This window comes from Lepus europaeus, chromosome 5 (genome assembly GCF_033115175.1).
Source record: "Lepus europaeus isolate LE1 chromosome 5, mLepTim1.pri, whole genome shotgun sequence".
NCBI classification, from domain to species: Eukaryota; Metazoa; Chordata; class Mammalia; order Lagomorpha; family Leporidae; genus Lepus; species Lepus europaeus.
In genome coordinates this window covers 81530344-81556807 of record NC_084831.1, presented here as the reverse complement: position 1 = coordinate 81556807, position 26464 = coordinate 81530344, and positions in this window count along the sequence as shown.

The following is a 26464-nucleotide window of genomic DNA, read 5'->3' as shown; positions in this document are numbered from 1 at the left end:
CCCTCTCTCACTGTCATTCTTTCAAATAAATAAATACATCTTTTTAAAAATATGTGATGTTGAGAAAATTGTGGGAAAATGACCTTTTCCATTGAGTGTTTTTTTGAGTGATGTTACCCTCCTTTTTCTTTCCTTCCTTCCTTTTTTCCTTCCTTGCTTTCTTGCTTTATTTCATTTCTTCTTCCTTTTTTCTGCCTTTCTATTTTCAGAGAGGCAGAAAAGTGTATGTTGGCACCTGACAATATTTTGTGGAATAAAGTCTTTGATCTTGAAATTTAGTTTTTAGGAGTCTCACTGAACAAAATATGTACACAAGTGCAAAAATATAAACGTTCAATGATCACATTTGTTTCATGTTAGTATTTAAAAATATAAACAAATGCCCACTGTAGTTGTCTGAAATTTGGCCTTCAAAATTGTTGGGTTCTAATTCCTAGAACTTGTGAATGTTATTTTCTGTGAATTAAAAACAAAACAAGACTTTGCAGATGAAATTTATGTTAAAGATTTTGGGATGGGAAGGCTATCTTGGGTCAAGTAGGTGGATCCTAAGAGCAAATATGAACGTCCTTCCAAGGGGGAGGCAAAGGGAGACTGGGCACACTCAGAGGGGAAGACCATATAAATATGGAAGAGGGAGATCTGAAGATGTTAGGATTGGAGATGGGGATGGTGCAGCCACAAGCCAAGGAATGCTGTCAGCCACCACAGCCTGGAGGAAGAGAGAAAGTGATTCTACCCTATGGCCTGAGTGTGGGGGGTGTTCTGCCCCTTTGATCTCTTCATTTCAGTCAGGTGATACTGATCTCAGATGTTCAGCCTGCAGCACCTCGAAAGATCAAATTTTCTGTCCTTGTAAACCATGTAGTTTGTGCTAATTTATTTGTTACAATGACAAAAAAAGATATACTAGAGGAAATAGTTATACTAATTATATTATATTCATATATGGGAACTTAATTACAAAAATATAGTTTGTGAAATGTCTCCAGGTTTAATTTGCAATTGTACAGTCTTTATAGGAGAATCTCATTTATGTAAAAAAAAGAAGTAAACTGTATGTGTGTACAATTAAATACATAGGGAACTTCCTCAAATTTTTAAAGAATCTGTTTATTTGGTGGGGAGAGAGAGAGAGAGTGAGATAGGAAGAATAGGGGGAGGAAGGAGAGAGAGAGAGAGAGAGAGAGAGAGAGAGAGAGAGAATAACAAAGAGAAAGCTCCCATCCACTGGTTCCCTCTCTGAAAGCCTTGGGTGCCCAGGATTGGACTGGGGCTCTCGTGGTTGCCCCGGATCAGAGTGATGCGGTCGGGGTAGCGAACCTTCAGCGCGAGCAGCAGGAGGGACGTCTCGACGCTGTAGAAACCACCGTCCACAAAGTCCCCCATGAAGAGGCAGTTGGTCTCCGGGACATCGCCACCCACTCTGAACAGCTCCCTGAGGTCATAGAATTGTCCATGAATGTCACCACACACGGTGACCGGCGAGTCCACCCTCTGCACGTTGCTCTCCTCTACCAAGATCTCTCTGGCCTTGGCACACAGGGCCTTGACTTCGCTCTCTTTGATGAGCTCGCAGCGTCGCAGCTGCTCGATCTGCCGGTCCAGGTCGCTGATCTCCGCCATGGCCCACACACACACACACACACACCCCGGCCCGCATCAGAGTCGGGGCCGCCGCCCCCTCCACGCCCCACAGGGGTCTCTGCCGCTGCAACTCCGGCTTCGGCTCTCGGGCTCCCTGCCTCCTTCCCTCCGCTTTTGGAATTAGTCTTTTTATAGTATGAAATTATTTAGGTAATTTGCAACATGTGTATATTTGTGTATTACTTGTATCACTTTTTAAAAAAAGGAAAAATGGAGTAGAGATTTTTTCCCCCGTCTACATCTTTTCTGACTCCAAATACTCAACTTATTTGAATATTTTCTTGGTATTTTTCTCCTCCACCAGACCTAAAGTTCCTTGAGAGTAAGAGTCTTGCCTGTCTTGTTCTCTTTGGTCTCCAGCACCTAAAATGTGTCTGTCACATATTAAATTCTCTGAATAATATGTGTGGGGTGAATGATGGGCTGTACCATGTATCAGTGGCAGTCACAGGTGAGCAGAGTCACAGCTGACAGCAAAGGCAGTCACGACCTGAAGAAATGACAGCACCTACTTTCATTTCTGCAGTCCTGTGCCACCCAATGTATGACAGCAGCAGCGGCTTAGCCAGGGAGATCCATCAGATGTCCCACCTCTGCTTCCGTCAGGTCGCTCGCTCCCAGCTGACACTGCTCTGATTACAATGAGGACAACCTCCTCCGGAAACAATATGGTGAACTGGTGCCTGCAGACACATGGAGAGCCCAGAGTGCCACTTGGAGACACAAGTATGGCTGCTTCCTGCCGAAGTTTCCAGGGCAGATGCCAACGTCTTTGCCATCCATTCGCCCCTAAGAATAGGGGCATGCTGGACCAAGGCGTGGAAGGGGATTGGGCCAGTTGACTGCCTGGGATGCTGCGTGCCCCACGTCCCCATGGCCGGCTTGGGCAGGGTTTGTGAGGGATTAGTGCAAGCAGGCTCTAGTGCATAATGAGTTTAAGGAAAAATTTGTCTGAAAAAAAAAAATCACTTAGCTCTCAAATGTCTAGTGATATTTATAGAAGTTGTGGGTTAAATTTCCCTTCTCTGCCTTTGTCCTTTACATTGACAAGCTAGATAAGATGATCTCGTTTTAAATAATCGTTTGTGTTTAGGTATTTCTCTGGCAGTTTTGTGTTACAATTTAAAAATAGACCAGCCTATGCCTATACTCACGTTGCCTATGGTATTTTGTACTTAATTTCTGAGTCTGCTGACAGCTTTTGAAAGATTTAACAACTGGCAGCAAGAAAAACTCTCATAGAATCTGTTCTATGAGATTTTTTTTCTCCTAAAAAATAAAAAGGCATCATTTAGCAGGTAATATATTGCAAGAAAAATATGGTTATGTAATAATGGTTCGTTAATATGATAAATCATAACATAACCTTTTCTATTACATGCAAAATGCAATTTATTGGAATGCAGACATGTTCTTTCCGATGGCATATTTCCATAGTTGTAGGTTAGAAAGGATTTTTTTATTATTATTCAAAATAGTCATTTTGATTTGCACAGGAGATAACAGTTGTTCATGACATTTTTATTTCTGCACAAACAGATTTCCATTTTGGCGGAGGTTAATACAGTAGGAATTTGTTTTTACTTTTGGATAGGCTCTGATACCACTAGAGCACTTTGTTTGGTATGGAACCGCTAATTTATCCTTTATGCCTTTTCGATCTTGTCACTGCCGCATGCCTCCCTCAGTTTTTCTAATCTAAAATAATCCCAGTGAAATCCTTTGATTGTCTGTTTGGACCTGCTCCATTCCTAAAGCAGGAATGTAATGGGCTTTATGGCACTTACTTGGGAGTAATTTATCCAGCACAGTGACTATAGATACTTGTTTTAATAAGAATATGCTTTATGGTAAGTGGGGACTGCTATTTAATTAGCCAAAGGGAAAGTAGTTCATGATACAATCTGTTCCAATCATCTTGGACATTAAACAAAAAGTCAGGCTAAGTTATTTATGTACATGCACTTTATTTGCAGTTGCTTTGAGCAAACCTCTTCTCTGAAACTTTATAGCATTTTCTGAGTGAGCTGAATTGTGGGAGGAGGAATAGGGGAAGAAAAGGACATGAGAGCATCCTATAAAAATTTTGAAAAAGAAACAGAAGGTTTACTTATTGCTATCAAGGTTGTGAACGCAGGCATACCAAATGGAAAACCGGCAGCGACTATGATTTATCCTCTGCTGTTTGGTCGTTTGCATCTTGAGTACATAGCTGGCAGGATATGGCAGGATGTTAGTGAGACATCATGGGCTTGTGTGTGCTCCTGTGTGTGTCTTTTCCTTGCAATGCCATCGCCTCCAAGTAGGAACTCGCTTCTGAGACTTCACAATCATAGTCCTAGATCTTTACTGTAAATAAAGAAGTGTTAAGATGTGCAATGAAGATCTGATCATTTTAATTCTTGGAGCAAAAGTAAACATGTGGACACATTTGAAGAAATCTTCCATTCCTGATTAAAACACAATGATGATACAATGAAGACAGGTTGTGTTAATTTCGAGTTCACCAACATTTGGGGCAAGTAATGTGTTTATGAATGGATAACAAGGAACAGGAGACAAAATACATGCAACTAGATTGCTAGAGTATTACCTGTTAGGTTTCTGCTGGCTCAGTACTTGCATATTTGTTCTCCCTTCTAGGTGTAGACTTCTCAGGGTCACCTACCATAGCACAAAGAGTCCAGGAGCTGGAATCTGAAGGCAACTGTGACACTGCTTCCTGTTACTCTCATGGCCTTGAGAAACATGGCTTACCCTGAAGAGTCTGTTTCCCAGTGTGCCCTTTCCACTCTACGGTGCTCAGAAAGGACTGTGTGAGCTAATACTTGTGAGTGCCCCTAGTCCAGTGAATGCCTAGTGTAAATTAGCAGCGACTTGTAAAACTTCTCAAGCATAAGATTTGGCTCGGGGCCAGCACTATGGCACAGTGGTTTTAAGTCCTGGCCTGTAGTGCCGGCATCACCTATGGGTGCTGCTTTGAGTCCCGGCTGCTCCGCTTCCGATCCAGTTCTCTGCTGTGGCCTGGGAAATCAGTGGAAGACGGCCCAAGTCCTTCAGCCTCTGAACCTGCATGGGAGAACTGGATGAAGCTCCTAACTCCTGGCCACCTGGGAAGTGAACCAGTAGATGGAAGACCTCTCTCTCTCTCTCTCTCTCTCTCTCTCCCTCTCTATAATTCTTTCAAATAAATAATAAATAAAAAAATTTTTAAATGTCTGAAAAGGTATCATTTGATTTACACAAGAACTCTATTTAAAACAAACAAAAAAAAGTTTTGTCTTGCAATCTTGTTTACACAGTGTCCTCTAAGAGGAGTCTGGTGAACTTGACTTTTGTGTGAGTACCTCCTCCATGGTCTGTAGCCTTCTGCTCCTAATACTAGTCCTCTATTATTTATTCATTTATTTATTTTGGCCTACATTAAGTATCTTGCTGTTCTCAGAATGGCCTTAGGAACTCAAATTCAAACTAAGGAGCTTTAAGTCGTGCAGTTTCTCTGCCTTTTACAACAGCACTGTCTTTGCACAATCGACTTATCTTCCAGGAGTGACACAAGAAAGTTCTGCCTGGACGTGTCATGAGGAGGACACTGTGGTGGAAGACTGAGTGGCCATCCAGAAGGTCAGTGTTAAAGGCTCTCCTCCCTACACCGTTGTGTCATTTTCTTACAATTTTCATCTTACTCTTGGTTTTGCTTTGCCACCAGCATGTTTTTGCCCTCTCTCCTGGGTAAACCTTTTAAGCTATCTGAACAAAAGTCCCAAAGATAGCAAGATAGCTGCGTATGACATCATATTCTACGTAGCTGGGGGAGGTTTTGGATGGTTTGGGGTCATTACTGGCTGGACAGTTGACTGCCATACAATCTGGTCATCAAGAAACAGCTCTGCAGTCTGCCCACGAAGTAAGAGCTGGACTGTGCCTGTGTTTAGTACTTGTAACGTAAGAAGACAGCAAAGGAAATACTGAAGACCAAACTTTCCTTCAACTCTGTGGTCTTCCACATCCTTCAGTGACTTGGAAACTTTTATGACATGAGACAGTGTGCAGAAGGAGCTAACCACTCCCCCTCTTCCTCTCAAAGCTGTGTAAACAGCTGGTACATGCGATCCCTTGGCTGGAGGGGAGTAAATGCAGACCGATGTTAAACAAATCTAGGCCAGTATCAGGAACTCAGAAAAGATTGCATATACAATGTGACAAAGGGTTCAACACGGTTCATGATCACTTCAGGTATTAAGTGTCAGGAGTCTATATATATATTAAGGTCATGTGTTTTTTCTCCTTTGGGATCTTTTGGTCCTTTTGCTAGAATTTTCTTAGCATAGCATCATACAACTGTGAAAAGTGTTGAGAGCCATAGAGCTGTTGTTTCTCAATATTTCTGTGTTTTAATTCTCAAATTTGCGTTACCTGTAAGAGTCTTGTCATTTTTCAGAGTCTGAGAAATCAATGAGGCACTGTTTTTTCCTCAACCCATGTTTGTAACTCATGGATACTAACGTGAGCTCACGGCAGGGAGAACGGTGAGAAAGAGCCCTGCCTCTGTTAGCCTTGTTTTTCTCATAGCAGGCACAGGATGTGTAGGCTCCTGGCAATTGAATAAGAATCTGGGATACACAAGTCAGACTAAATGCAGATGCCTGATTCAACAACTCCTGCTAATGAAGTAAGTCTGAGTGGCACCCATCTCATGGTAAGTGGAGTAATGGACTACACTGTCCCTGCTCCCTAGGATCCTGTCAGCCTTGCCAACACTGAAGCTGATCAAGCCAGTCTTCATCCTTGTGGCTTTGTCGCTTCTCATTCAGTCTGTTGATCACATTGAATGAGCAGTGTAAAATACACACAAAAATTGAGCAAACATACAGCATAATAGGAATGAATTAGATGACTTGATTTCTCCTTTCTCAACAACTTTTTAAAAAAAAAATGTTTTTGACAGGCAGAGTGGACAGTGAGAGAGAGAGAGAGAGAGAGAGAGAGAGAGAAAAGTCTTCCTTTGCCATTGGTTCACCCTCCAATGGCCGCTGCAGCCTGCATGCTGCGGCCTGCGCATCACGCTGATCCAAAGCCAGGAGCCAGGTGCTTCTCCTGGTCTCCCATGGGGTGCAGGGCCCAAGCACTTGGGCCATCCTCCACTGCACTCTCGGGCCACAGCAGAGAGCTGACCTGGAAGAGGGGCAACCGGGACAGAATCTGGCGCCCCGACCAGGACTAGAACCTAGTGTGCCGGTGCCGTAGGCGGAGGATTGGCCTATTGAGCTGCGGCACCGGCAAAAATTTTTTAAAAAATTTATTTATTCATCTGAAAGTCAGAGTTACACAGAGAGAGGAGAGACAGAGAAAGAGGTCTTCCATCCACTGGTTTACTTCCCAATTGGCTGCAACAGCTGGAGAGGCACTGATCCGAAGCCAAGAGCCAGGAGCTTCCCCCGGGTCTCCCACATGGATACAGGGGCCCAAGGACTTGGGCCATCTTCTACTGCTTTCCCAGGCCATAGCAGAGAGCTGGATCAGAAGTGGAGCAGCCAGGACACGAAGTGGCGCCCATATGGGATGCCGGCACTGCAGGCGGCAGCTTTACCTGCTATGCCACAGCACTAGCCCCATCAACATTTTAATGCTGTTCTGGGATTTTCAGGATCAAAATAAGGATCTATCAGAATACATGTTCATGTTTACCAGCATGGCGCTCCTGGCTTACTCTTGTCTTTTTCATCCGACAGCAAGTTCCTTGTGGGCAGATCTCATTACGTATTTCTCATTTTATCTCTGTGCGTTCTACAACTTTCACAACAGGATAAATGTTCAGTACGTTTTTCACAATGGATGAGTAGCAAGTGAATGAATGAACACAGCTCAGTCAAGAATAGAAACTGCCGGTACTAACTCCTAGTTGTCCTTTCCATTTTACCAAAGTCATTTTCAAACCTCAGAAGTTGTTTTTTCTTATACAAATAAGCGTACAGAAAAGAAAACTGTGTTAAAGTCACAATAAGAATGGAGCATTAAGATGGCTAGCTTAAATATATCTCATTTTATTAAGAAAAATTAACACCCTGTGCCAGCCAATGGACTTCTGTTCTTGTCTGAGCACCCTGTTATAGATCTTCTAACATTTTTAAAGGGAAAGGAAGAAGTATAAGTAATTGGAAATGAAAATACTAGTTATGCTATTTGCATTATGATCCATAAACATAGCCTAATTCTTAAAGTCCTATGCTGAGTTCAGTAAATGTATGTGTGTATGTGTGTAAATTCTGTTCTAATTGACTTGATAAAATATTTTGCTGCTTCTTGTCTGGGAGAGTAACTAGAAAGAGTCATTTATGTGTTTGAGAAATTGTTAGGATTAATCTTTAAAAACTTTCACTCCTTTCAAAGCAGTCTTGCATAACTTTTCTTACTCTAACATCAGCCTTCGAAAATAGACAGGGCAGGCTATATTACTTCCATTTTTTTTTTCCAGAGAAAGGTAAGGTTCATGTACTCATTTACTTAATCCTCATAAATTCCTACACTGCACCAAGCATGAGTGACCCTCAGGAGTTGCTGGTTCTATAAAGCTAAATATGGCTTCCCTTTAAGTAAGTCACAGCAGAGTTGAGGAGGTGTTCCCTTGGACTCAGGTAACTAGGGCTCCTGCACCATATACTGAGCTTTGCAGGACCCTACCTGGCCTTTATCTGATTGCTGTTCCCTCCACGAACCAAGGAATCCATGGAGCTGAGGAGATGAACTCACCTAGAATTTGAGCAGCCCATCTGCCCATGCACATCTCCCTGTGCCTCTAGGCCACACCTGGGTAATGGAGACCCCCAATTTTCCCACTCAATGGAAAAGCTCTACTTCCTGAGCTTGCAAAGTGTCTCTGCCTCAGCTTCATGCCAAGGTGGAAAGTTGAAGGATGGAGAACTCCAGGCAAATATAGGGGCATTCCTGCAAAAGAGAGAGAGAACACTAAGAAACCATGCTGCCACCTGTGATGCGAGAAATGGTGGGAATGATTAGAGAATGCTATGGAAAGACTGAAGGAAGACATCTAATCCACTTGGAAAATGAGAGTGAGGGAAAAGAGATAGTAGCATAGGCTCTTGGAAAGTTGCTGAGTCTTGGAGGGTGAGAGCAAAGAGGATATTTTAGTATATGAAAAGAAAGGTGCAGAGTAGCTAGGTAAAGGAGGGATAAGATTGATGGAACAGTAAGAGCTGAAGAAATGGACAAGGAGGACAGAAAATAAGTTGGAATGGAGAAATGGATGATTATTGAGTTCTGCTAACATTCTTTCGATTTTGTTGCATTAGAGGAACCTGATTTTATTTAGAGGCAATGGCTTCTCTCCACTGAATACCATGGGGTGAGACTAATCAGATACTTTGGTTGCTTCTTACCTGGATTAAAAGAGAGTGGCACAAAGACTAAAATTCTCTGAAGTCCTGGTTTCCAGATGCATTCCCACGTGGGACAGTCAAGCTCTTCTGGAAGAGCCTGGTTCCTCCAAGCTCTGAATCTACTTCTACAGCCTTTCTTTCTAGTATGTCAGATAACACAGCTTTCCAACAGAGTCAAATTTTAGTCAAGCAAGTTATAGTCAACAGTCAGTGTTATGCAATCAACATCAAATCTCCCCAGTTGATATTAGAGGAAAGCAAAGTCTTAATGATCACAAGGTCTTGAATGCTACGTTATTGAATTTTTACTTTACTCTAAAGGCAATTAGGAATTGTAACAAAGTAAGTTGGGTGAATAAAATGGTTAAGCGACTTACCAAAGAGTCTGCTCGTATTAACTGACCAACTTCATAAGATTCTTGGCTTCTTTAGAGAGTTAATATGTTAAACAAGTGGCCCTCAGTAATAAAAAAAGATAATTGCTATTATTTTCTCTATTGCAATCAAAGTAAATATAGCTTTCCAGATGACTTAATTTTGCTCATGAGTAAATGAATATTGAGTTTATTGCAATTGTCTATACTCTCCATCTTCTATATGGAACATGATATAATCGTTGCATAGACTAAGATATTTTTAAATACATGGTAGCAATAATATGTGTACTTTGTGGATTTCATATGCGTTTGTATGCTCTATGCATGCATATTATGGGTGAATTCTTTTAGAATTACTTAAGTGAGAATAAAGTTTTTCATTCCAAAAGCATGTATTTAGTATGATTCATCTGGCCACCTTAACTAAGAAATTATTTTTTCTACATTTTAAAGGGGAAAAATGTTTGTGCTATGTTTAACCTAACTTAATTTACTTCCATTCGGCAAATATTTATTAAGATGATTTTATGAAAGGTGCTATGCTGAGCACATTTTATTATGATTCTGTCAAGAGTACTTAAGTATCCAGTGACTGGCAGTTGCTCACTCTGCATTGTCATTCTAACAAGGCTTGGATTAACCTTTTTGAGTAAAATATTTTCAAGCATATAAAAATACAAATATTTCAGGGATCTGGCAAATCCAGGTGAACATGTGTGACTGTCTGGGTGTGTATTCTTGTTTTGTAGCTCTGTGGTTTTTGTTAGTTGGGGCCCACAAATAAGCTCAAGTCTTTGATGCCCTTATGACTTTACTAGCTATTGTACTCTGAAGACAACAAGACTACATGTTTTGAAATTTACAGTTTCCTGGAGCAATTCCACAAACAGTTTTGACGTAGTGCAGAATGCTTGATCAACTGTCACCCAAGGCGATTTGAAGAAAATACAGGATATAGAGGGCCTATTTTGAACCTTGAAAATGCAAGTTCTTCTCTTTTGCCATGATGAAGAAAAATAAAGCTTTCTTTTATAGAGAAGATCTATGAAACACTGACGTTGAAATTCCTAGCTCTGCATGATGGAGATCTCTGGACATCATCGCAAAGCTCCCCAGCTGTATTTGCAGCTCGTTGCACAGCTTGCCGGGAGACTCTTTAGTGAGAGCTGCAATTTTATGATCATAGACATCACACCTGGCAAAATCTTCTGGCTAAAAATGAATTTGGAAAGAGGCAAGTCGTCAATTAGCAAAGCAATGATGAACAAGCAGCATTCCAGAAATGCTCCCGTTAGGATCCTTTGACAGGTAAAGCTGCGTGACTCCAAGGAAGTTACCTAATCTCATTCAGTTTCAGCCATTGCATCTTAAACACAGCTAAGAATACCAACTTCAGAAGATTACTTGGACAATTTCATTGTATAACACCTATAAAGTTGGGAATGAAATTCCTGACATACACTAGGAACTGAACAGGTGCTGTGACCTTTTAGTTCTTATTAGTCCCTTACATGATTTGTTTCCAGGAGAATGTAAGGATTTTGTGAAAATGACATGCATTTTACCAATAATAAGAACAAGAAAGTTACCAATATTGAAGACCTATTTTGTTCCAGTTTAATGATGTATTATGCCCCTATTGCACAATCATCTTTTCTTCATGCTGCAGATGAAGGAATTAAGATCCACAGAAGTGAGATGACTTGACCATGGACATGTAGCTAGGACTTGAGGCTGTGAGTGATTCTAGGCCTGATTCCAAAGCTCTTACTGTTTCTCTGTCCACACATAGCAATTGGGATATTGTGGTTTAATGAATGGTTGTAAAAGTAGGTACAACATCAAGAGTGTTTAAGCATTGGTGATGTCTTAATACTATCTTTCTTATACCTCTGACCTCTCATAATGACAAACATTTAATTCTTCAATTTCTTTATAATCTCTAGGCTAAAAATTTCAACTTAGAATAAAGAAATTATGGGACATGTACTCTATAGAATACTATACAGCAGTAAAAAAAAATGAAATCCAGTCATTTGCAACAAAATGGAGGAATCTGGAACACATCATGCTGAGTGAAATAAGCCAGTCCCAGAGGGACAAATATCGTATGTTCTCCCTGATCGGTGACAACTAACCGAGCACCAAAAAGGAAACCTGTTGAAGTGAAATGGACACTATGAGAAATAATGACTTGATCAGCTCTTGTCCTGACTGCTGATGTACAACAATACTTTATGCCTGTTTTTTTTTTCTTTTGCTCTACTTAATACTATTGGTTAAACTTTGTAATTAAAACACAATTATTCTTAGGTGTTTAAATTTAACTGAAAAGTGAACTCTGTTAAATATAAGAGTGGGAATAAGAGAGGGAGATGTATAATTTGGGACATGTTCAAGCTGACTTGCCCCAAATGGTAGAGTTAGAAATGTGCCAGGGGATTCCAATTCAATCCCATCAAGGTGGCATGTACCAATGCCATCTCACTAGTCCAAGTGATCAATTTCAGTTCACAATTTATCATACTGATAGGTCTAAGAGTCAAAGGGATCACATAAACAAGAATAGTGTCTGCTAATACTAACTGATAGAATTAAAAAGGAGAAAACGATCCAACATAGGAAGTGGGATACACAGCAGACTCATAGAATGGCAGAGGTCCTAAACAGCATTCTGGCCTCAGAATCAACAACCCTTAAGGCATTCGGATCTGGCTGCAGAGCCCATGAGAGTATTTCAGGCATGGAAAGCCAAGAAACTCTGGAAAAACAACAACAACAACAGCAAAAAACCTGAATGAAAGATCTCTGCGAGTGAGATCCCAGTGGAAAGAACAGGCCATCAAAGAAGGAGGTACCTTTCTCTAAAGGGAGGAGAGAACTTCCACTTTGACTATGACCTTGTCTAAATAAGATGGGATTTGGTGAACTCAAAAGGCTTCCATAGCCTTGGCAACTCATGACAAGAGCCTAGGGTGATTCCTGACGCCATAAACAAGAATGTCAATTGTTAAATCAACAGGAGTTACTGTGTACTTACTTCCCATGTAAGATCTCTGTCCTTAATGTGTTGTACTATGTGAATTAATGCTATAACTAGCACTCAAACAGTACTTTACACTTTGTGTTTCTGTGTGGGTACAAACTGTTGAAATCTTTACTTAATATATACTAAGTTGATCTTCTGTATATAAACATAGAAGTGGGAATAAGAGAGGGAGGAGATATATAGGTTGGTACATGCTCACTTGGACTTACCTCCAATGGTGGAACTAGAAATGTGCCAGGGGATTTCAAATCAATCTTACCAAGGAGGCAGGTACCAATGCCAGCGCACTTGGTAAAGTGATAAGTATAAATACACAACTGATCAAAAAGATAGGGTATGTGTCGAAAAGATTTCACAAATAAGACCAGTGTAAGCAAATAATGAAGGATAGAATTAAAAGGGAGAGAATGATCCTGCGGGGGAAGCAGGACACACAGCAGACTCATAGAATGGCAAATGCCCAAAACAGCACTCCTGCCTCAGAATCAACCCTTGGGACATTCGGATCTGGCTAAAAGGTCCATGAGAGTCTCACAGGCATGGAAAGCCATGACACGGTGGCAAAAAACAATCTAAATGAAAGATTCTGGTGAACAAGACCCCAGCAGAAGGAACAGGCCATCAAGGAGAGAGGCGCCTTTCTCTGAAGGGAGGAAGGAACCTCTACTGTGACACGGCCTTGACTAAACAAGTTCAGAGTCGATGAACTCAAGGGACTTCCATAGCCTAGACAGCTCATAGCAAGAGTCTCGGGTGATTGCTGACATCATAAATAAGAGTGCCAATTGTTAAATCAACAATGGGAGTCACTGGGTACATGCTCCCCACGTAGGATCTCTGTCCTTAATGTGTTTTACTATGAAACTTGAAAACACTACTAGTGGAACAATACCCTATACCTTGTGTGGTTGTGTGAATGCAGCCTGTTGAAATTCTTGCTTAGTATATACTAAGTTGATCTGTAGTATATGAAGGTAATTGAAAATGAAACTTGATAAAGGGCAGGATGGGAGAGGGAGAGGGGAGGGCCACGGGAGGGAGGGAGATTGAGGGGGAAGCCACAACAATACAAAAGTTGCACTTTGTAAATTCACATTTATGAAATAAAAAATAAAACAATTTTTAAAAAAAGATAATTGAAAATGAATCTTGATGCGAATGGAATGGGAGAGGGAGTGGGAGATGGGAAGGTTGCGGGTGGGAGGGAGGTTTTTGTGGGGGGAAGCCACTGGAATCCAAAAATTGTACTTTGGAAATTTATTTTTATTAAATAAAAGTTTTTAAAAAAATTCAACTTAGAATAGATATTTACAGACACAATCATTTGAGTTTTTTGAAAGGATTAATCTTGCCACGATATCACCCTTGCTAATGTACATATACTGTCCTTAGAAGCAGAGTGTCACATAGCTTTCTGGCCAAATGGGAGCGAGCAGCTGGAGGGATTGAAGCTAGTATTTATACCTTAATTCCCTGGGTTGGAGTGTTAACCCAGAAAGATCTCATATGAATATCACTTGGCTTCAGGGCGCAGTCATACCAGGCATAGCTCAGTTAATTTCACTATTTGATAGAGTCGAGAATGTCTTATCCCAGGTTCTTTCACAGGGATTTGTCTTTCACCTTCCACTCAGTGTATTTAGTAGACCTGATAATCTCTTGTCAGTGATTACGATCCACTGTTTTCATACTTCATTGTCAGTAACTGCATGTGTCAATATATTCCTGGTGCCTATTTGAGCCAAATGAGAGGGACTACGGATTTATTTCCCCAAGTGATATTTTGGAAGGGTTCTTTTTCCCCCCTGGGGTCATTATAGAGATCAAGAATCAACACAGGTTCCCTTTTTCTCTGCCTGCTCTCTGCCCTACCTTCTGATGAGACGCAATACCATGGTGTGAGTGAACATCCTGCTGCAGTCTCAGCTGTAAACACTTTGATATGTTGCTAAAACTTGTCATTTTCCCCTCTTAGAAGTCCTTACTCCATTACGCATGTCAATGGAATTTCAGTAGAAAAAACACATAAATTCCTGCTATTTTGTCTTAAAGGATTTTATAGGATATTTGAGGTGTTTTGTGGGGGTATAGGGAGGAAAAGACAAGGGGAAGTATTGTTTTCACTCTTAATTTCCTATTGACAAATATTTTTCCTAGGAATAAAATTAAAACACACTTTTTCCTTGGTTTTTAGCAAGATATATATTTTCTAACAAGAGTCAGGCCAATGATGAATTCTTGCTTAAAAATATAGTTCTCATTGTCATCTTCCATTAGCACTTGCTTATAATAGCAAATAGAAGTTTTCAGAATAAATAACTGTCTCGGTGTTTTTTTCTCTAAATAGAGAAAGTGCAATTTGCTCTTAGATATCTGATAAATGTACTTGGAACCCAATGATTGGGTCTAATCCAGTGGATGATAATGCTACAAATCAAAAGAAAGAAATAAAATGAGCAATGGAGCCATTAGGTATAATAGAGAGCTTGATTGAATAAATTAATAAGTGAAATATAGTGCAAAATGTGACAAGGTCCTATGAGTGTATCAGTGAAGGCAGTGAGGTTCCACTCATCCTGTTTCTGTTTAGCAATGATAATCACACCAACCCTAAAAAAAGAGAGGGATGTGAGAATGCAGTGGGTGCTAAGAACTGAGTCTGTACTTGGTTAGTTCTTGAAAGCACAAAATCCCATTCTTTGAAAATCCTGGGGAAAAAGTTGAAGGACTAATTTCTTTTAGTTGGTTCAGATGCCTTTTAGACTAAAACAAGTTAAATGAATTATTTTTTTCAAAAAACACATGATCAGATTGCACTTTAAAATTAGAACATTATAGAGTCAACTAGAGTTCTGTTTAATCCCAGAGATCAACACTATTCTGGGTTTGGTGTGTATTCTTCTAATCCTGTGTTGTTTCCTAATCCCATTGATTGTGTGTTGTGCCTTTTGAACAAAAAGTGCAAGTATGAGGATGGTAATATCATTGATTTCAGGTGTGGCTTGTAGAATTGGTCTCATTACTTTAAAGTCACATCTTGTATAATTCATTTTTGTAATTCTGTTTAGTATGTCCCCAGGCCTTCCAATACTTAAAAAGAAACACACAACAGGGGAATAACTCCTGAGGCAGCACTCGGATGCGGGAATTCTACAATCACTTATTAAATTGGCCTTCTAAATCCTGAGCGGATTTAGTAAAATGGAATTTCAAAGAACTTTACAATGTATTGAATACCATTTTACTTAAAAGAAAACGGGAGTTCAGAAAATTAGATCTACTGGGGCTCCTATGGGAAGCTTCCTTTCTCTCCCATCTCTCCTCACCTCCCCCTTCTCTTAATATCTTACAGAGAAAGGGAAGAGTCAAGCACAGAGCAAAAGAAATCATCCAAACCTTTGTTCTTCCTTACTTGACTTTAGCCACTAGACTCTTTTATGATGCTGCTTGGTCAGAGAGTTATTATTAGGATTTATAAGCAGTCCCATGATAGACTTAGATTTTTTAGGTGTTTATAACTGTCATAAAAATTTAGTGTGGCATGCAAGGTCTCAACCTGGCAATAAATTTTGCAATAATATCTCTCCATATTATAAGAAAGCTGTTTGCCCATCTTTCAAGGGTTAGGTAAAGGGTGGAACAAGACAAGAATTTCATTGTGTTGGGAAAGTGTCAACACCAGGAAGAAGAAGTTGCTTTATTTTGTACAAACTCTTCTAAGAACCATGAGGAATGGTGGTACATGGCAGAGTAGATTAGAATACAGAACAACTTTACTAGCTATTTTACCTTGCTAAAATTAGCTAACCACTGTAGCCTGAAACTCCCTTTTTGCACACAGGGGATGATAATAGGAATGCCAAAAATCTTGGAGGATTGGATGAATCAATATACATAAAACACTTAGAATAGTGCCCCACACGTGAGAACTCTCTGTTTGCTATGTAATATTTTCCTGTAGGGCTGAGTAAATTTTCGAAATTCTTGTCTAGACATCCTTACTGATAATGAAGTGGTGTTTTGAAATATCTAGAAATTAACATAAAATATAATTACTGTAGTCATTATGCATCATGTGTAGTCAGAGAGTGACTATGAATAGGATACCCCACTTTCATTTTTTGCTAGACATGGTCTACAGCAGGAAGCAAGGAAGTTTGAAATGCTGCATTACTTACAGACAGGGAGATCATAAATTATTTGAATCACAGGTAGGATGGTCAATGCACACTGGACTGCAAGATGGCATCTCTAGCAAAGATTATACTTTCGATTTTGATTAGCTGGAGTCTAAGCAAATGTGAGCCTCAGATCTTACTTCGCATGAGGTCTTATCATTTAGGATTAGGTATATTTGACTGTAAAGAAAATCTGAAGCTTCTCTTAAACAACATTTCCCAAAGATAAGCATCAGTTTGGTGAGAAGACAGGACAATTTCCTTCCAGCCTCTTGGCAGTCTGCTTTTCATGAGAAGCTGCCTGTACGCTGTGTGACTGTTGAGCGACATCCTCTTTTCTCGAGATTGCTTTACATTTTTAGCAAGGCTTATAAGAAGAAAGAGGGTCAGGGTGTGATGCTGATGTTCTCCACACTTGAAAGGTGTGTTAGTTTTTTATCCCCAAGTCAGTTATCTGTGTGTGTGGCTAATTGTTTATAAGTGATGTATTCATTTCAATAGTGAGGTTACTGGGTAAGAAGAAGGATAGTTGAAATCTATGGAGCACCTAGTAGGTCTAAGCCTTACCCAAATACATTATATGTTGTTTCTCTGATGTTTACAATGGTATTCAAAAGTAAATACTACTATTCCCATTTAAAACAAGGAAACCCTGAGGTTAAAATAAGTTAAGAAGAGCTAGCAAGAAAAAGAACCTAGATTTGAACATAAGCCCGATCCCAGGGTGGTTGATTTTGCTCATTATAAAGAACTTATTTCTGAGGTATGGATAGCTTTTGGGGTTCAAGAGTTGCTACATCGTGGGAATAGGCATAGAAAATAGAGAGAAGTAAGTAGAATTTGTTTCTGGCTTTCCTTCCATCCACCATCCTCCTCAATCCTCTAGCCTGATTTCCATTCTCCTAATTCTGTCCTAAGCTCCCCAAAGCCAGACTTGATATTCCTTTAAAGCCCAATTGCCTAAGTTCCATTCATCACAGCAGTGCTTGGTAAGTGCAGCTAACCTGATAGACCAGTTTATACTAAATAATTAATCTTAAATAGCAGTGATATATTTTTGGCCCTTCCGTCTAGTCTACTCTGCTGCTTCCGAACACCATCAAGACCCTTTAACATTGAGCATGCCAGCATGACTTTAAACTGACATGAAACAGAGGCAGAACCTGTTTATGTATTTCCCCATAAACAATTTCCACAAGAATCAGTGTGGTACTATTTCCTCTTCATTCTTCCTGAGCCAAAAACAAGTTCTTATTTGAAACTTGTTGAGGCCGCACAATGACAACTTCCATGTTCGGTACTCTCTGAACACTTTGCTTCTCCACTTTCCCCCTGTATTGTGAATTTGTGCACATTGCTCAATCCCAATGTAGTACAGGTATGTTTGCAATCAAGCATTGGTAGTTTTACTAGCTTTTAGGTCTCACTCAGCTTCCGTGGCCTGAATGACTTGTCAGGAAGCACAGGTTATACCTGGAGTATTTCAAGGTCAAGATTCCTGAGTTCAAAATCTTGCTCTGTTATTCATTAAAAGTGGAATAATGGAAAGATTATTAAATATTTTTGAGTCTTAATTTTTCTTCTGTGAAATGGAATGAAGAAAAGATTCAATGAGACAATTCATGTGAAATACTTTGTACAGGGTCTGCTATGTAGACATTTGCCATTATTACATATGGAGAATCTTTTGAAATTGTCAAAGCCAGCAGCAGCAAGTCTATGGACCTGTGATTTGGGAACACTAAAGTAGAACATTGAATATCATATGAAACATATACAGTGAAAATTACAGTGGTTCTAACTTCTTCCATTTGTATTCTGGTCCTTGAGGACAACTTGTGCAAAGTATATATACTTGGCTTAATTCTTTTATTATCATTAATTCAGTTATATTCACAAAAAAAAAAAAAAAACTGAGTACCACCTATTTGCCCAGGTGCCATGTACCAGGGAGATTAGTCTTGAAAGGTAGATTAGCATATACTGTAAAAAGAGACATGCTAAAGATAATCTAGTTCATTTAATATAAATATTTCTGTTATCTTAATTTAAAAAATTGATGTCATTTAAACCATATGCAATGAATAAGAGCTTTTCTTGATCTGATTATCAGAAGTGAGTGTTGTGTTAGAAGGCAGAGTGGATTTTTTTTAAAAAAGTTTTAGTTATTTATTTGAAAGACAGGCTTACAGAGAGAGGAGGAGAGATAAATATGTATATTTATATTTATATATGTATACACATACATACACACACACACACACACATATATATATATATATATATAGAGAGAGAGAGAGAGAGAGTTCTTCCATCTGTTGGTTCGATCCCTAAATGGCTACAATGGCTGGAGCTAAGCAAATTCAAAGCCAGGAGCCAGGAGCCTCTTCTAGGTCTCCCACGTGGGTACAGGGACCCAAGCACTTGGGCCATCTTCCACTGCTTTCCCAGGCCATTAGGAGAGAGATGGATGAGAAGAGAAGCAGCCAAAACATGAACTGGAGCCCATGTGAGATGTTGGCACCACTTGGAGGAGGCTTAACCTACTACACCACAGTGCTGGCCCACAAGATGAATTTTCACTCTTAAGATCTGCTTGGTGACTCCATAATGACTTTTTAATGCTTGGAAAATTCAGTGGAAATAAATGTGATATGAAATATATTGTACTGTTCTATAAATTGTAATATTGATAACATCCATTTTAACTTATAGTGTATGCACACATTATGAGAACTAAGAGATTTCTGTCTCTTCTATTCACTCCTGAGTCCACAGCACCTAATCCAGTTCCTGATTCGCATTGTTATGAAACATCTTGCTGCTGTAAACTAGATCTTGTGCTAGACTCTAAGAAACACAAACTAGAAATGATCCTGCTAAGAAAGCACTTACCATCAAGTGGGAGAGAAAACGAGTCAGTCTGTTTAAATGAAGTCAAGGAGATATGCTTGGGGGAGAATAGAAGCAATTCTGCCTCCAGCAGGAAAATTACAGATGGAAAATTAGATGATCTTCAAGTGATCAAGAATTTCCTCGAAGAGAAAGAGTTGAAGTGGAAGGACATCCTGGGATGTCGTAGAATGGGTGCATTTATGGAAAACCACAATGCTTTTAAATAGTTCGGGTGGTCAGAGCTCACAGTGTGAATGGAGAGTGTCAAGAGCTGAGGGGAGGGAGTAAGCAATGGGCAGATCACGGAGAGCCGCGTGTCCATGAGAAGCAAGTTCTTTTTAATTAATTAATTAATTTATTTTTTATTTTTTGACAGGCAGAGTTAGAGAGAGAGAGAGAGAGACAGAGGGAAAGGTCTTCCTTTTCCATTGGTTCACCCCTAAATGGTCGCTATGGCTGGCGCGCTGTGCCGACCCGAAGCCAGGAGCCAGGTGTTTCCTCCTGGTCTCCTGTGGGGGTGCAGGGCCCAAGTACTTGGGCCATCCTCCACTGCCCTCTCGGGCCACAGCAGAGAGCTGGACTGGAAGAGGAGCAACCAGGACAGAATCCAGCGCCCCAACTGGGACTAGAACCCGGGATGTTGGCACCGCTGGCGGAGGATTAGCCAAGTGAGCCGCAGCGCCAGCCTGAGAAGCAAATTCTTATATACCATCGGCAAAGGGGTATATGAAGCTATGTCATTTTTGCCTCTTAAAAATAGATCTTTGTAAAAACAAGAACGAGAATAGGAGAGGGAGGAAGAAGGGTGGGAGAGTGGCAGAAGGGAGGGTAGGATGGAAAGTATCCCTATGTTCCCTCTTTCTTGGGTAGCTACATTCTTTTCCAATAGGTTTCTTTTACTCCACCTCTCAAAAATCTCTAAGTAACCACCCTTAAAGCCCCCTTAGTTCATCCTTTTATTTTTTCTCCCCTAAATGAGGGAAAATATTCTTACCTGGGCAAAGGATAATGTTAGAACCATGCATCAAAAATGTAAGTTCAGCTTTTAAAAAGTATCATTTTCATAACGAGATGTCCAGTAGTTATTACATATAAGGGTTTATAGTTTGAAAGAGAACCTTGGGCTAGTGGTACATCTGGCGTTTTCAGGATGTGAAAAAATCACATAGAGTATTAAAAACTGGAAGACTGCAAGTACAAGACCAGACACCAGACTTCTCAGCTACAATATTAGCCTCCAAACTTGAATATGTAGACGTGACCCATTGCACAGAGGATCCACTGAAGTACGGGAAGAAAATACTAAAGCTTCGTATGTTTGCTTATTGTCTATATTAATAGTTAGGATGAAATTAACCTTTACTAAGATTTAATGAAGAGATTAAAATAATTCTCACTCAGTCCATATTTCTGAGTGCCTTGTATTACTTAAATGCCCCGAGGAAAAGGGGAATAATTCTGTCAAGCAAAATGGTTAATAGGGTTACCTGGAAGAGATTTATTCATTTCCAGTGTATTGTGATATGTTCTAGCTTATGTTTGAATAGTGATATGCATTTATGGATTATGTTATCAGATTTTAACTAAACCACCACTCCCAAAGTGGACAGGTGGCTCACAAAATTTCTTGCTGAGAAATAACACTGACTGAAGATAGTGCCAGTACCACAACCCAGGTGAATAGGGGAAAAGCACCAGGCTGGCACCTACACTCATGGAAGACATTTTTCCTGTGAATTAAAAACAACAAAGATTTACTTGTATCTTCAAATATTCTTCTAAAATGAATTTTTAATGATTTATTTATTTACGTGAAAGGCAGTTACAGAGAAAAAGAGGAAAAGGCAGAGAAGGAGCTCTTTCTGCCTGCTGCTTCACTCCCCAGATGGAAGTCACAGCCAGAGCTGGGCCGCTCCGTAGTCAGGAGCTAGGAGCTTCTCACGTCAGTCAGATCACGTCAGCCTGGATCTCTCACATCAGTGCAGGGGCGCAAGCACTTTGGCTATCTTCCTCTGCTTTCCCGGTGCATTAACAGGGAAGCTGGGTAGCAAGTAGAGCAGCCAGGACTCGAACTGGTGGCCATATGGGATCCCAGCGCTGTAGGTGGCGACTTTACCCACTATGCCACAGTGCTGGACCCCCAAAATGAATTTTTTAGATCAAGAAAAATTACTTGAAGTATGGATTTATCATCCACTGTCATAACAATAGAACTCAAATAGCTAATGATCCTTTGAAATATGTCATCTTAGTTTGTTATCTCAATTTCATAGTTATATATTATGCATATATATACACTATATGCAGAAAATAATAGATAATGTAATTAATAAAGTGTGTGTGTATATATAAGATGGTTGATCTTTGGGTACTTGGGGTTTTTCCAGATAGGAGCAAGCAATCAATAGGACTGTGAGGGCACTGAGTTAAGAGGTGGAGGAGACCATGGGTCAGAAGTGAGTCAGAAGGGGGAAACCTTGGGTTGGCTTATGGAGAGTCAGAAGTGATTGCCAACACTCACATCCCTTTTCCATGCTAACTGTGTTGCTATGACTGATACATCTCTACCAAGAAAGCCACAATTCCTCATCACAATATTGATTACATCTCTGAACTATAACAGAGTACAAAGAGAACAAATTTTAGCAAGAGGATGATTTTGTTAAATGTTTGAAATTATAAGTACAATCATTGGTCTTATTTTCACAGACCACTGAGCAAACAACCTGCTTCTGTTTGGACATCTTATTTGATTCTGGTAGCATAAAAGACTTTCATAATAAGAAATCTATGAAGAAAAGTTGGCTTATTCCATCATTGTCAATACGCCTCCATTTAATAATGCAAAGTTTCATATGAATAATATGGCTATATTGTACAAGCTGTGACATTTATGCCAGTATATTGGCCATCCTTAAGATTCATGAATCTTCCCCTTCTATCCATAGACCTCTATTGGTTCAGGGTGATCGGAGAGCTCGGTCATCATTGGAATCCCAGATAAAGGTTTATAGGGGTAAATCCAAAATGGAAACTATAGTGTGAACTCCATTTATTTTCGATGCTTGAATTGCTTTGGTGGATTGCAATTCCCAGGGTGTCAAAGGCTAGGGGAAAATAGTAACAATGCATTCAATATAAACAAAGATTAGAATATCAGTGACTCTGTTACGTAAGCATACTTACAATATGAGAATTAGATGACCACATATTAATAAATGAAATGACTACAATATTTAGAGAGATTTATAATGAGGTAAATTTGGCTATCATTTAATGAAAAGAGTATTTTTAATGATTTTTTGAAAGAATAATATATCTAGGAAACTAGAGATAAAATGAATGGCAATTGCCTGGTAAGTGCCATATTTCAACATTACTTTTGGCATTTAAAATTCTTGGTGGGTGAGCAAAATATGAGACAAATCCCCAAATGGAGAAGGAACAGGAAGTGATGGGGTCTATTTGTTGTGGTAAATAAGGCTAAGAGGATGGGGGAGAGGGTTAGTCCAGGGTGGAGGTGTGGAGGCACAGGTGAAAGAATGCTGAGAATCACCTTCGCTGACCTATTTTAATAATTAACTACCACCAGTCTCACATAAGTAAGTAAGTAGTTACAGGAAAAAGCTTATAATCTTCGCAAGAATTTAGATCTTTATCCAACCATAACATTTCTTAACTTTCCAGTTGGCTCAAGAAGTTGAGTAAACAGACTTTCCAGATAAAGAATAAATAGTAAACCTACAGTTTGCACTTAACTTTGCCTAGGCTCCAAGTTCACCTCTCGGCAGCTCCAACAGCGAGTAAACCAAGATCAGGAGAAATGATGCTTCAGGAAGAACGTTAGCCACTGGACCAACTAATGGGATCCAGAAGTACGTGCACTTGTTCTTACCAAGGGAAAGAAAGCTGGCTTGGGGGGTTCAGGACAGTTTAATGAAAATAAAACAGAAAGGATCCCTAGGTTTCATTACCAATTACATGATCCCAGGTGAAACACATTTGGCAATGTCAAAAGGCCACTTGTGAAGGCTGCTGGTGTTTCTCCAAACAGAAACTCCTGCATATTGGGGCCAGAGGAGGAAAGTTTTGTGAGCCTACTACAAAATTTGCATTATGTACAAATTAGTTGTAATCAAGAAGCAATCAATTTCTATTTTGAACAATTTTATAGGGGCCCTTGGCTATGATTTACTCTGGTTACCAACAATCCCTACCCTGGGTGAAATATCTTAAAAGCAAAACCACCCACTTTTGGTCTTCTTCATGGAGAGTCACTGACTACTTGTCCTTTGGCTGGCTTCTGAACGCAGGTGTAATCTTAGCTTCCGGTCTTTTCTTGGTTATTCTTCTTCCTTAAGACTGGCCTTTTCCTATCCCTGACATTCATTCCTTCTCTTCTGAGCTCATCAACATACATAGTCTTCTAGGTTTTCAGTTTTCTTGGATTTCCTCCCTCTGATTTCTCTCTTGCTTCTGCAACTTAATACTTGCATTTCTTGGGCCCCTTTCTCGGTCTGTCTTTTAGATGAGAGGATTCTAGATAGAGAAGTTTCTTTATCACACCCTGATTTTATGAGCCAATTCTCATGCTTGCACCATAAACAGTGATATCAAACTTTCCTTTAAGCCATTACCGGGCCTCTTGTTGGAGCATACTCCTGAATTCCTGTTTGGAGAACTGCAGGCATTGAGTTGTACATGTCCAGCATACTTTAAAAAAATAGATGTATACAGCAGGCAATTTTTCTTAGCTAGACACTTAAGAAACTGGCTTCAGCTTGTTAAAAATGGAACACATCACACAATTAGTATTTTCGGATGCAGTTGTGGGACACTCAGGATCAGGAAGCAGATGTAGAGGGGGAGGGGGAGAAAGGGTATGAAGTGCTGTTTGTCTTGTGTGGACAACCAAGAGAAAGAAGAGAAGGAGGGAGAGAGGGAGGGAGGGGAAGAAGGAAAGGAGGGAGGGAGGAAGGGAGGGGAGGAGAGAAGGAAGGAAGGAGGAAGGAAGGAAGGAAGGAAGGAAGGAAGGAAGGAAGGAATTGGCTACCATTTTGACAATCATTGCATATGAGAATAAAAATAACTGGGATATACACAACTTCAGGCTCCTCTTACCTCTGGATATTTTGTCTCTAAATCTGCCACTTGAAAGGGAAGTAACGGTGTCAAAGGCTAATCCATCTAAACACTGGTACACAGCAAATGGCATATAGAAGCTAGATGCCAGCAGCAAAGAGATTCTCTTAAAAAGTAGAAGACGCTTCAGTGTACAACTGCTAACAACAGAAGACTGTGAGGGAGAGAGGATTTGCTGCCCGTCTGCCAAGGACTGCTCTGGATGATATGATAGCAGTTCCTGGACTCGTGGTAGAGAAACACATCTCTGGGAATCAAAATAGAACCTAATTATGAGTGAAGCCCAGTAGACTTCCCCTGGTGACCTGGTCCCATTATTGGCGATGGCTGCCTCTTGCTATCCATTAGGACTTTGAAGAGCCAGCTGCATAATCAGGATTTCGTGAGCTCCCCAAATTATAAGACGTTTGGCATCTCTGCACTTACATCTTCCTGTAACAGTGTATTTTATTGTTTGATGAAAGAAGGAGTACACTCACTTTAAGCAAAAGTGGTGAAAGCTTCTAGTGATCTGTGTGGTTATGTGTGCATACACACGTGGCAAACTCCATTGCTAGAAAACTCTGGGCGGGGTGGTAGTAGCTACTCCCTGTTTCCTCCTGCTCACTTTTCTCATCTTGCTGCCAGTAGTAGTGTTCCTTCTCCCTTTTGAGCCCCTTTACTCCTCCTTTGGAAGAATGGAACATAAATAGAAGCTGACCACCCTGTCCCTTGGGGTGGGGGGAACCCTCTTCCCCCCAAGGGATGATTAACACACACAGGGGTAGGTGAGTTGGCGGCTATATTGTGAAGGTGGTCTTAAAGGAAACCCAAACAAGGCAGTATCAGGCAACTGGTGTCTAATCTTGCCAACTCCAAAAGGCACTGGGATCAGACATCGTCAACTGCAGCTGCTGTTTACCCTCAGCCCCTTCCTGCCTCTAGTCGGGGTGAGGTAGCCAGCACATGAAAAACCCAGGACAGCCCTGTTGCTGCACGGAAACCAACAAGCCCCCAATTCGGCTCAAAGCCTCAAGCAGGCGCTTTAGGGCCAAATGCAAGCACCTGTTCCCTTCAAGCTTGCCGAGGTGCCTGGTCACAGCAGGTTTAAATGAAGGAGTTATTAGCCTGTGCGTTTTCTCCTGTCTGTGGACTAAAAGGCCGTCCATTGGCACTGTAATTCCAATAGCAGTGAGGATGACGGTGGTAGTCACGGAAGCTGCAGCAGCGGCAGTGGTGGTGCTGTGTGTAAATATTTATTGCAAACTTATTCTTCACCTAGGAAGTTCTTGGCAGGAATTTACAATGTAAGGGTTATAAACTCATAAATGTGTTGTGAACAGTGCCAGCTTTGCAGTCAAGAGAGGGCAGTACATGGCACTATTAACGATAACAAGAAGAAGAATTCTCTGATGGGAACTCTAATAAATGTAGTAGCATGCTGTAATAAAGAGCACTAGAAAATGGATGAGGTATAACAAAATTATTCATAAAGAGAAATGGAAAAGGATGTCATGCTGAGTGGTTACATGCAGTTATATAGACACTAACAAGGTTATCACTAGAAGCTGAGTGCTAGTACGATCACATATGTTTTCTAACTAGCACAAAGAGAGACTGTTTTTATCTTGAAGAACAGGAAAGCCTGGAGTTAGAGGTGTGCTAAATCTTGCACTGATTTTTAATAATTCAGAGCCAAATAGCAATAATGGTTCATGTAGGGTCAGTTTAATGAACAAAGCAACCTCATTTCAGGTTGTTTGATGGAAGGTTCTCTGCCGAGTTGCTAACTGGTATACT